Source organism: Triticum aestivum, chromosome 5A, assembly GCF_018294505.1.
Source record: "Triticum aestivum cultivar Chinese Spring chromosome 5A, IWGSC CS RefSeq v2.1, whole genome shotgun sequence".
Taxonomy (NCBI): Eukaryota; Viridiplantae; Streptophyta; class Magnoliopsida; order Poales; family Poaceae; genus Triticum; species Triticum aestivum.
Window position 1 is genome coordinate 167911319 of NC_057806.1, and position 13866 is coordinate 167925184.

Here is a 13866-nt window from a genome sequence, read left to right on the forward strand (position 1 = left end):
AAAAGGTTATTAGCTAAATGGAGTAAGCAATCTCTAAATGCTAGAATGAAACCTGACCCTGCTTTTGCTACTTCACCTATCTTTGTTACTGATAAGGATTGTGAATTTTCTGTTGATCCTGATATAATTACTTTGGTTGAATCTAATCCTTTTCATGGTTATGAATCTGAAACTGTTGTGGCACATCTTACTAAATTGAATGATATAGCTACCCTGTTCACTAAAGATGAGAGAACTCGTTACTTTTATATCCTTAAAATATTTCCGTTCTCATTAAAGGGTGATGCTAAGATATGGTTTAATTCTCTTGATCCTGGTTGTGTGCGTAGTCCCTAGGATATGATTTATTACTTCTCTGCTAAATATTTCCCTGCTCATAAGAAACAAGCTGCTTTAAGGGATATATATAATTTTGTGCAAATTGAAGAAGAGAGTCTCCCACAAGCTTGGGGGAGGCTTCTCCAATTACTTAATGCTTTGCCTAATCATCCTCTTAAGAAAAATGAAATACTTGATATCTTTTATAATGGACTAACCGATGCCTCCAGAGATTACCTGGATAGTTGTGCTGCTTCTGTTTTCAGGGAAAGAACACCGGATGAAGCTGAAATTCCATTGAATAATATGTTGACAAATGAAAATAACTGGACACCTCCGGAGCCAATTCCTGAGCCTATTCCTAAACCAACTCCGAAGAAGAGGGGTATTCTATTTCTCAGTTGTGAAGATATGCAAGAGGCAAATAAATCTATGAAAGAAAAAGGTATTAAAGCTGAAGATGTTAAGAATTTACCTCCTATTGAAGAAATACATGGTCTTAATTCACTGCCTATTGAAGAAACATATAATCTTAATCCCTTACCTATTGAAGAAACACATGGTCTTGATAACCCGACACAGGTAGTGAAGGTAAATTCTCTCTATAGATATGATAAAGTTGTAATCCCATTTACTAAGTTTGCTAGCCCATGCTTAGATGAGTTTGATAAATTTATGGCTAAGCAAGAAGACATTAATGCTTATTTTGGTAGACAATTGAAATACAATTCAAATATGCTTGAACACTTGGGTGGTTATATGGCCAATGTTAAAGGGGAACTTAAACTTATTAGTAAACATGCTTCTATGGTTACCACTCAAGTAGAACAAGTACTTAAAGCTCAAGATGATTTGCTCAATGAATTGAATAGTAAAGATAATGATAATGTTGTTAGAGTGGCTACTAGAACTGGTAGAATGACTTAGGAACCTTTGTATCCTGAAGGCCATCCTAAGAGAATTGAGAAAGATTCTCAGAGAAATAATATAGATGCACCTAGTTCTTCTAAAAAGAAGAAAAATAAAAGTGATAGGACTTTGCATGCTTCTAGTGATCCTATTGTTGAAACACCTGAGAATCCAAATGATATTTCTATTTCTGATGCTGAAACTCAATCTGGTAATGAACCTGAAACTAGTGATAATGCTAATAATAATGTTCATGATGATGCTCAATCTATTAATGATAATGACATAGAAATTGAAACTATTGTTGATCTTGATAACCCACAATCAAAGAATCAACATTATGATAAGAAAGATTTTGTTTCTAGGAAACATGGTAAAGAAAGAGAACCATGGGTTCAGAAACCCATGCCTTTTCCTCCCAAACCATCCACGAAAAAGGATGATGAGGATTTTGAGCGCTTTGCTGAAATGATTAGACCTATCTTTTTGCGTATGCGATTAACTGATATGCTTAAAACCAATCCTTATGATAAGTACATGAAAGATATTATTACAAATAAAAGAAAGATACCGGAAGCTGAAATTTCCACCATGCTTGCTAATTATACTTTTAAGGGTGGAATACCAAAGAAACTTGGAGATCCAGGAGTACCAACTATACCATGCTCCATTAAAAGAAACTATGTTAAAACTGCTTTATGTGATCTTGGAGCCGGTGTTAGTGTTATGCCTCTCTCTTTATATCATAGACTTGATTTGAATAAGTTCACACCTACTGAAATATCTTTGCAAATGGCTGATAAATCAACTGCTATACCTATCGGTATTTGTGAGGATGTGCCTGTTGTAGTTGCAAATGTTACTATTTTAACGGACTTTGTTATTCTTGATATTCCCGAGGACGATAGTATGTCTATTATTCTTGGAAGACCCTTTTTGAATACTGCAGGGGCTGTTATTGATTGCACTAAAGGCAATGTCACTTTTCATGTTAATGGCAATGAGCATACGGTACACTTTCCGAGGAAACAACCTCAAGTTCATAGTATCAACTCTATTGGAAAAATTCCATCAATTATACTTGGAGGTTTTGAATTTCCTCTTCCTACTGTCAAGAAGAAATATGATATTCTTATTATTGGGGATGTGCATATCCCCGTTGAGGTAACATAGTGTTATTCGAAATTTCTCCGGTTCCATGTTATTCGGAATGAGTTCATTAACAAGACTAGATCAACCTTGTTAGTGGATTCCTTTTGATGATCATGAGATGGATGAAACTAGAAGGCTCAACCTTCTGTACCCCACTTTTACTTTCTGTTATTTATATTAAATAAAATAAAAATAAATATTTTTCTGTCTGTTATCTGATTATCCATGCAATATAAAAATACCTCGAAAATAAAAGTTCTCCAAATGCCCTGAAATTTAAATATGATTTTTTTTCTAGAATATTTGAGGATTTATGGAACTGAGAACACACCAGGGGGGTCAACCACCTGCCCACGAGGGTGGAGGGCGCGCCCACCCCTCGAGGGTGTGCCCCCTACCTCGTGGTCCCACGGTGGCCCTCCTCCACTTATTCCTGCACCCACACACTTCTTCTTCCACCCACAAACACGAATATCCAGCTCAAGCACGAGTTCTAGCTCACTTTGCTGCCATTTTCGATCTCCTTGCTCAAAGCACCTCTCACAAAACTGCTTGGGGAGATTGTTCCTTGGTATGTGACTCCTCCATTGGTCCAATTAGTTTTTGTTCTAGTGCTTTATTCATTGCAAATTTGTGTTGCTTAGGTGACCTTGTTCTTGAGCTTGCATGTCAAATTTATATGGTCATAAGTAGTTTTGATGCATGATATAGGCCCTAGGCACTTGTATGAGTAGTTGCTATCAATATCATTGAGTTTGGTTTACTTTTATTTTGAAGTTACTAAAAAAATTCAGAATTTTTCAGAGGATGAAATATGCTTAGGAAAATGTTCCAAGGTGGTTCTTCAAGGAAGCAAGGACCCAGGCTTGCAATGCGTGATGCTGATGAAGAGCCACCACGAGACGCTCTAGTGCATCCTTGTGAATGGCCTTCTAAGAACTTTATGGATCAAGCGGGAATTAAGGAAGAATTTAACGCATATTTGCGTAATGCTGATCTTGTGAGCTTCGAGGAAAAGAAGTGCAACCAGTATCACTATCTCACCAGTACCTTTGTGAGGAGGCAAGAGGAGGATATACTATTACCAGAGAGGAGGTAGATGAGTACGAGAGGAGAGAGGAGGCCGCTCGTCGCCACACTGCAGCTCAGCAGGCGATAGCTGCTGCATCACAGTACGACCCCAACTACTTTTATGGATATCTGCCAGGCCAGCCGTGGCCATAGACCAACTTAGGCCAAAAGCCTAAGATTGGGGGAGTATGTATTTCCCACCGACATTACATTTATGTTCACACACTCATTGCTAGATGTCGGTGCTCATACTTTTTCATTGTATCATCCATGCTAGTTTACTTTCCTTTTTATGATTTTTTCTTGTGTGTTTAATAAACCTTAAGAAAAAAAAATTAGTTGTAGCTTTTAATTAATTTACTTTCCATGCTTGTAGTAGTAATTAAAAAGAAAACCCAAAAATATTTCATGTTCTTCTTTTGCTTGTTGGGAGCTTTCCCATGTAAATAGTTTTATTTCTTTTCTTTTCTTTGGGGGTCGATAGGAGAAGACCATAATTAAATTGTTGAAGTGGCTCTTATATGCATTATTCCTGATTTGACAAAAGAGCCCATATTGCCTTGTCTTCTCCTGTTTATTGAATGCCTACAGATTCTAGCTTAGTCCAATGCACGTGCACTATTATTATTATTATTCACATCGTTCGATCGAGCAAGTGAAAGGCAATTATGATGATATATGATGGACTGGCTGAGATGAGAAAAGTTGGTATGAACTCGACCTCTTTTGTTTTTGTAAATATGATTAGTTCATCGTTCCTAATTCAGCCTATTATGAATAAACATGTTTGCAATGACAACTAGAGATCATAGTTTCTTGTGCCATGCTTGATTAGCTATGAGTTATAATGGTTTACCTTGCGTGCCAACATACTATTAAAATGGTTATGATGTGGTATGATAGGGTGGTATCCTCCTCTGAATGATTTAAGTGACTTGACTTGGCGCATGTTCACGCATGTAGTTGAAACAAATTCAACATAGCCTTCACGATATTTATGTTCACGGGGAATTATATCCTACTCATGCTTGCATTCGGTGTTGATTAATTTTAATGCATGTTCATGACTGTTGTCACTCTCTAGCTGGTCGCTTCCCGGTCTTTTGCTAGCCTTCACCTGTACTAAGCGGGAATACTTCTTGTGCATCCAAATCCCTTGAACCCCAAAGTTATTCCTCATGAGTCCACTATACCTACCTATATACGGTATCTACCTGCCGTTCCAAGTAAATTTGTATGTACCAAACTCTAAACCTTCAAATAAATATCATGTTCTGTATGCTCGAATAGTTCATGTATCAACTAGGGTTGTCCGTATCTTCCATGTTCGGCGGGTTATTCTCAAGAGGAGTGGACTCCGCTCTGGTCACCGGGATGCCCGGTCCCATGCTTTATGCAAACTAAATCAAAATAATTGCAAAGAAAACTCCCCCTGGGACTCTTGTTAGTTGGAGGCACTCGTTGTTTCGAGCAAGCCATGGATTGATTCTTGTTGGTGGAAGGGGGAGTATAAACTTTACCATTCTATTTGGGAACCGCCTATAATGTGTGTAGCATGGAAGATATCACCATCTCTTGGTTGTTATGTTGACAATGAAAGTATACCGCTCAAAATATTATTCACCTCTGTTTCAAAACCGAGCTCTGGCACCTCTACAAAATCCACGCTTCCCTCTGCGAAGGGCCTATCTATTTATTTTTATGCTGAGTCATCATCCTCTTATTAAAAAGCACCAGTTAGAGAGCACCACTGTCATTTGCATTCATTACTGTTAGTTTACATTGAGTATGACTTGACTGGATCTCTTTTACCATGAATTACAATCTAGTCAGTCCTTGGTCTTTAAAGGTGCTCTGCATTTATGTTTTGCGGTCTCGGAAAGGGCTAGCGAGATACCATCTTGTTATATCATATTATGATTGTTTTGAGAAAGTGTTGTCATCCAAGATTTATTATTATTGCTCGCTAGTTGATTATGCCATTGATATGAGTAAACTTGAGACCTAAGCGTTATTGTGAATGTGGTTAGTTATAATCTTTGCTGAAAACTTGAATGCTGGCTTTACATATTTACAACAACAAGAGCAAACAGAGTTTGTAAAGTTTTTCTTTATCACTTTCAGTTTATCAAATGAATTGCTTGAGGACAAACAAAGGTTTAAGCTTGGGGGAGTTGATACGTCTCCAACGTATCTACTTTTCCAAACACTTTTTCCCTTGTTTTGGACTCTAACTTGCATGATTTGAATGGAACTAACGCGGACTGACGCTTTTTTCAGCAGAATTACCATGGTGTTATTTATGTGCAGGAGCAAACGTTCTCCGAATGACCTGAAACTTCACAGATCCACTTTTCAGAAAATAAGAAAAATACCTGCAAAAGATGAAGGCCAGGGGGCCACCACCTTGCCACGAGGGTGGGGAGCATGCATGCCCCCTAGGGCATGCACCCTACCTCGTGGGCCCCCTGTTGCCTCTCCGACTCCAACTCCAACTCCATATATTGTGTTTTGGGGAGAAAAAAATCAAGGAGAAGAAATCATTGCGTTTTACGATACTGAGCCACCGCCAAGCCCTAAAACCTCTCGGGAGTGCTGATCTGGAGTCCGTTCGGGGCTCTGGAGAGGGGAATCCGTCGCCATCGTCATCATCAACCATCCTCCATCACCAATTTCATGATGCTCACCGTCGTGCGTGAGTAATTCCATCATAGGCTTGCTGGACGGTGATGGGTTGGATGAGATCTATCATGTAGTCGAGTTAGTTTTGTTAGGGTTTGATCCCTAGTGTCCACTATGTTCTGAGATTGATGTTGCGATGACTTTTCTATGCTTAATGCTTGTCCCTAGGGCCCGAGTTCCATGATTTCAGATCTGAACCTATTATGTTTTCATCAATATATGAGTGTTCTTGATCCTATATTGCAAGTCTATAGTCACCTATTATGTGTTATGATCCGTTAACCCTGAAGTGACAATAATCAGGATACTTACCGGTGATGACCGTAGTTTGAGGAGTTCATGTATTCACTATGTGTTAATGCTTTGTTCCGGTTCTCTATTAAAAGGAGGCCTTAATATCCCTTAGTTTCCGTAAGGACCCCACTGCCATAGGAGGGTAGGACAAAAGATGTCATGCAAGTTCTTTTCCATAAGCACGTATGACTATATTCGAAATACATGCCTACATTATATCAATGAACTGGAGCTAGTTTTGTGTCACCCTAGGTTATGACTGTTACATGATGAACCGCATCCGGCATAATTCTCCATCACCATTCCATTGCCTACGAGCTTTCCATATATTGTTCTTCGCTTATTTACTTTCCCGTTGCTATTGCTATCATCACTACAAAATACCAAAAACATTACTTTTACTATTGTTACCTTTTTCTACCGTTATCACCACTATCATATTACTTTGCTACTAAATACTTTGCTGCAGATACTAAGTTTCTAGGTGTGGTTGAATGGACAACTCAGCTGCTAATACTTGAGAATATTCTTTGGCTCCCCTTGCGTCAAATCAATATATTTGGGTTGAATACTCTACCCTCGAAAACTGTTGCGATCCCCTATACTTCTGGGTTATCAGATAGTGATTGACAAAGTTCTCTAGTCACTATCACCAAGCTACTAGAACTTCGTGATGAACTATAATGTGCAAGGGATAACGGATAAGATTCTCGAGCTCTTCGCGATGCTGAAATCGACAAAGGTAGAAATCAAGAAAGAGCATCAAGTGTTGATGGTTAACAAGACGACTAGTTTCAAGAAAAAGGGCGCTGGAAAAGAAAGGGAACTTCAAGAAGAATGGCAAGCAAGTTGCCACTCCCGTGAAGAAGACCAAAGCTATACCTAAGCCTGAAACTGAGTGCTCGTACAACAAAGGGAATGGTTACTGGAAGCGGAACCTCCCAAAATACTTGTAGGATAAGAAGGATGGCAAAGTGAACAAAGGTATATTTGATATACATGTTATTGATGTGTACTTTACTAGTGTTTATAGTAACCCCAGGGTATTTGATACCAGTTCAGTTGTTAAGATTAGTAACTCAAAAACAGGAGTTGCAAAATGAACAGAGACTAGTTAAGGGCGAGGTGATGATGTGTGTTGGAAGTGATTCCAAGGTTGATAATATCACCATCGCACACTCCCTTTACCTTCGGGATTAGTGTTGGACCTAAATAAATGTTATTTGGTGTTTGCGTTGAGCAAGAATATGATTGGATCATGTTTATTGCGATATGGTTATTCATTTAAGTCAGAGAATAATTGTTGTTCTGTTTACATGAATAAAATCTTCTATGGCCATACACACAATGTAAATGGTTTATTGAATCTCGATCGTAGTGATACACATATTCATAATATTGATGCCAAAAGATGCGAAGTTGATAATGATAGTGCAACATATTTGTGGCACTGCCGTTTAGTTCATATTGGTGTAAAACGCATGAAGAAACTCCATATGGATGATTTTTGGAATCACTTGATTATGAATCATTTGATATTTGTGAACCATGCCTCATGGGCAAGATGACTAAAACTCCATTCTTCGGAACAATGGACCGAGCCAATGACTTATTGGAAATAATACATATTTATGTATATGGTCCGATGAGTGTTGAGGCACGCGACGAGTATCATTATTTTCTGACCTTCACAGATGATTTGAGCAGATATAGGTATATCTACTTAATGAAACACAAGTATGAAACATTTGAAAAGTTCAAAGAATTTCAAAGTGAAGTGGAGAATCATCGTAACAAGAAAATAAAGTTTCTACAACCTGATCGCGGATGCGAATATATGAGTTATGAGTTTTGCCTTTATTTAAAACAATGTGGAATAGTTTCACAACTCACGCCACCTGGAACACCACAACATAATGGTGTGTCCAAACTTTGTAACCATACTTTATTAGATATGGTGCAATCTATGATGTCTCTTACCGATTTACCACTATCGTTTTGGGGTTATGCATTAGAGACAGCTGCATTCACGTTAAATAGGGCACGTCTAAATCCGTTGAGATGACACCGTATGAACTATGGTTTGGCAAGAAACCTAAGCTGTCGTTTCTTAAAGTTTGGGGTTGCGACACTTATGTCAAAAGGCTTCAGCCTGATAAGCTCGAACCCAAATCAGAGAAGTGCATCTATGACGCCCCCGATTTCAACTGTACACTAATGATACACGCAAATGTGTACGGTCAAGATCAGGAACTCACAGGAAGATATCACAACACAACTCTAAACACAAATAAAATAATACAAGCTTCATATTACAAGCCAGGGGCCTCAAGGGCTCGAATACAAAAGCTCGAGGCACAAGCGTCAGCGGAAGCAACAATATCTTAGTACAGACATAAGTTAAACAAAGATGCCTTAAGAAGGCGAACACAAAAGAAACAATGATCAAAGAGGCAAAGCCTCCTACCTAGGACCTCCTAACTACTCCTGGTCGTCGGTGGTCTCCACGTAGTAGTAGGCACCCTCCGGGTAGTAGTAGTAGTCGTCTGGGATGGCATCTGGCTCCTGGGATCCAGCATCTAGTTGCAACAACCGGAAAGAAGAAAGAAGGGGGAAAAGGGGTAGCAAAGCAACCGTGAGTACTCATCCAAAGTACTTGCAACCATCAGATCTATACTAAGTATGCATTGGTATCAAATGGAAGGGTTGTATCTGTGGACTGAACTGCAGAATGCCAGAATAGAGGAGAAGGCCTAGCCTATCAAAGACTAGCATCTTCAAGCAGCTCCAAGCATCTTGCAGCACGTAGAAGAGTAAAGAATAGCATTTTAATATTAAAAAAGCATGTTGTAACATTAACACTCAGAGATCCTTCCTCGACTCCCTGTGAGAAAGCAATCCCAGAGCCAACATATCCATCAGATGTCTCAAGCAACCAGTTCTAGTTGTAATAGATCAGGACACAAGTCTGAACGTCCATTACTGTGGACACAATATTCGAATAGATAACTTCCCTGCAAGGGTGCACCACATTACCCAACACGCTTGATTACTCTAGTCGGACACACTTTTCTGAGTCAATGCCCGGCCTCAGAAGATAAACACGTCGTAGCCCTACCTAGGCTCAGCAGAGAGGTCCCCACCGCTCTATATCCTAAGCACTCTAGGGTCTTGGGCCCATCGCCCATTGCGCTCCGGGTCGTTGTGCGCAAGGGGATACTAGCACCACCTCTGCCTGGATGGCGTGATTCGGCCCGGCTACAATGTTGAACTGGATGTCTGACAAAGCTTTGGCTGATACTGCGCTGCCGAGTTCCCATAAGTGCTCCCGCGTGGTGGTTAGTGTGTAAAGGCCAAAGGCCAACTCAGAACAAATACCCAAACCTGTTAGTGCATTGGGGGCTCGCGGAGACGAGCAGAGACTCATGATAATGTGACCTTGTTGCCCTGTCTCATGGACTTATTGCAAGGGCCCAAAATGCCTGGTCGTGCCTCGTAGAAAACTCGGGAGTGCTCTATGGGCCCGCCCGACTTTCACATCAACTCGGGGTACCCCTCAAGGCCGACCTGATTTCATTAATGGTCTCAAGTAAAGTCTGGGTAACCGTGTGTCCAAAACATCAAGGGGGAAAACACGAGGAATCACCCTCAGTGGATTCCACTCGATGTAATCATCAAGGTGAACATAGGAGGAATCACCCTTGAGGCCCACACTTGAGGGGTTGCACGACAGAGTCAGATCGGGTGTGGTGAATGAGGAATCACCCTCGATGAGCATGACCAAATAACTACCCTACAGAATTATCATCATGAGTGTGTTATGAGGTATCACCCTCGACACTCGACAGTAGCTCTGCAGAGTCAAGCAACAAAAGGGGCGTGATGTGATGTGTGATGTTGGGCTCTGGTCATCAAGCACGTTGATTGAGTCGTCAATGATGAAGCAGGGACAACAAGGACAAGGTTGGGGTCACCGATGGATCACTAACCAACCTATACTACGCAGTTTAGGATAAGCAGGTAAGGTACAATGAATAGGTTATGAAAGCAGGCTATGCATTAGAATAGGAGCAAACAATAATAGTATCAAAATCTAATGCAAGCATGAGAGAGAATGGAATGGGCAATATCGGAGTGATCAAAGGGGGGCTTGCCTGGAAGCTCTGCTGAAAGGGAAGAAGGGTCGTCGTCGACGTAGTCAATCATAGTGGCATCAGTAGTGGTCTCGGGGTCTACCGGAGAGAAGAGGAGGGAGAAACAATAAATACATAGCAAATAGATGCATAACAAGATAACAGGAAGAGCTAGGGGTGTTCTAACGCAGTGCTACACAATACGGGCGAAGGGGATAACATCCGGGAAAGTTTTCCTGAAGTTTGGCATTTTCGGATAGATGAATCGGAGGGGGACAGTTGCATGTTCGCTATACTAGGGGCGTGTGACAGACGAACGGACGGTCTATCCGGATTCGTCTCAATTTTCTGAGCAACTTTCATGTAGAAAACTTTTTCATCCGAGTTACGGTTTATTTTCTATTAAATTTTCAAAGATTTAAACATATTCTGGAATTAACTCTAATTCAAAATAAAAGGTGGAAATGATATGTGCACACGGGTGAGTGCACACAGCAGGGCCACTAGAGTCTGACAGTGGCCCCGTTGACTAGGTCAACTGTTGACTAGTTGACTGGTCAACTAGGCCCGGGGGCCCACATGTCATATTCATAATTTTAACTAACTAGTTAATTAGGTTAATTAACTTTAACTCGTTGATTAAATAGAATTAATTAGGTTAATTAATGCATTCATTAATTAATTAATTTACTATTTTTTATAACTTTTTTGTTTCTTTTTTTAACTTTATACCAGGGGGCGTGGGGCCCCTTGGCCAGTGGCGCAGGCCGGTTGCGGGCGCGGGCTAACGGGCGGGGCAGACCCGGGCGCGGTCGCGGTGAGGCCGGCCGGCCGGCCGGAGCTGCGCCCGGCATTGGCGAGCTGAGGCAGCTACAGTGGCGGGAGAGGGGCTCCAGCAGGCACGGGGACATCGGGGAGCGGTGGTAGATGGGCCCCGAACCCGGGTCGCGGGGCCGCGTGTCGGGGATGAAGACGCGGTGCAGGGGGTGCGCAGAAGCTACAAGGCGAGGCAAGCGGTGATGGCGCAGGCAAGTGGCGGAGGCGGCAGGGGAGGCTGCGGCGGCGGCGCAGAGATGAGCGCGGCAGCGAAGCCGCGGGACAAGGGCAGCCAAGATGGGCGCGGGGCAGCGGAGCAGAGCAGAGGCAGCAGGCGGCAGCCAGGGCACCTGTGAGCGTGGCTCCGGCGGGAGGGCTATGGGGACGCGGCAGTAGGTGGGCACGAAGCCACGTGGAAAAGTGGCGGCGGCAGCTATGGAGGTGGCTAGAAGCGTCGACTACGACGACAAGCAGTGACGGGCATGGGGCGGCTCCCTCAAGTGACCAATTTGTTGACCGAGAGGTCCTATGCGACGCGGGCGACGTGAGGCAGCCAAGGGTGCTACGGGCGCGTGTAGACGAGGTCGGCATCAGTGTCAACGGCGACTACCGACAATGGCTAAGCGGCGACAGCAGCGGTGCTCTACGAGAGCTCACCAATGGGGTACGTAAGGAACAAGGGGAGGTTGAGGATGAGACAAGGCTCACAGCAAAGCAGCAGGGCAGGATAGCGGGCTCGATGGAGCGCCGGAGACGACATATTGAAGGCGGCAATCTCATCTGCCCGAGGAAGATGGCGACATTGTAGTGGCTCCCCGCGGCAATAGGATTCACTAGTAGATGAAGCGGCCGACGGCGGTCCTCTTGGCGCAGGCAGGGGTTGTAGGGAGCTCGGTGGCCACGAAGATGGTGATGGCCATGGCGTCGACGGTTGCGTACTGGGGCCTCTCTAGATTGGGGAGGAGAGCGAGGGAGAGGGGAAAACTGGGGCTAGGGTTCGAGGAGGGTGAGAGGGGCGTCGAGGGAGGGCTCTTATCCAGCTCCTCAACCGCGGGATGGGTGGCAGCGCGACATCCACATGCTGGATGGTGCACGGGCGTCCATGGGAATGAGGTGAACAGGAGGTAGGAGGAGGCGCGATTGGGCTGGGCCGAAAGCATTGTGGTCATCAAAGGCTCGGTTGCACAGCAATTAGTTAGGCCATTTTCTATTTTCCCTTTTATGCATTTAAGTTAGCTATTGTTTCGTATTAATTTGAGTGACAAAAATGAATTTAGTCAATCTTGAAATCTGGCACACAATACAAGAACAACATTGTGGTGTTGCATAAAAACTTTTAGAGCCAATGGAATTGTTCAAGCATTTTTAGAAATTGAATAGGTCTATTAATATGTTCTTGGACCACTTTATATTTTCCTAGGGATTAAATGGGGAGTCAAATGATGTTGGTTTCTACATGATAATTAGCTAGTGAATATTCGCAACCCAACGAACATTTTCTTCTTTTAATTTTTGAAGAAAATAATTTGACATGCAATTTGAATTTGAATTTGTGTTTGATTTGGAACAGAATGATGATTAGCAAAATAATTGTGATGACTTGGGAGTCATCAGCAGGAGTTTACTGTAGCATGATTAATGGGGTGTTACAGCATCTTCATAGGATACCCTAAGGAAACAATTGGGTACACCTTCTACCACAGTGAAAGAAGTGAGTGGAAGGCAAGATCTTTGTTGCCGAGAATGGAACCTTTCTAGAGGAGTTTCTCTCAAAAGAAGTGAGTGGGAGGAAAGTAGAACTTGAGGAGGTAATTGTACCTTCTCTCGAATCGGAAAGTAGCACATCAGTGAAATCCGTTCTCGTGATGCCTACACCAACTAGAGAGGAAGCTAATGATGATGATCATGAAACTTCGTATCAAGTTACTACTGAACCTCGTAGGTCAAACAGATCATGTTCCGCACCAGAGTGGTATGGTAATCCTGTCCTGGAAGTCATGTTATTAGACCATGGCGAACCTACGAACAATGAAGAAGCTATGATAAGCCCAGATTCTAACAGATGGCTTGAGGCCATGAAATCTGACATAGGATCCATGTATGAGAACAAAGTGTACACTTTGGTGGACTTGCCCAATGATCAGCAAGCCATTGAGAGTAAATGGGTCTTCAAGAGGAAGACGGACACTGATGGTAGTGTTACTATCTACAAAGCTCGACTTGTCACAAAAGGTTTTCGACAAGTCCAAGGTGTTGACTACGATGAGATTTTCTCACTCGTAGCGATGCTTAAGTCTGTCCGAATCATGTTAGCAATTACCGCATTTTAGGAAATCTAGCAAATGGATGTCAAAATTGCATTCCTTAATGGATTTCTTAAAGAAGAGTTGTATATGATGCAACCAAAAGGTTTTGTTGACCCTAAATGTGCTAACAAAGTGTGCAAACTCCGGCGATCCATCTATGGACTGGTGCAAGCATCTCGGAGTCA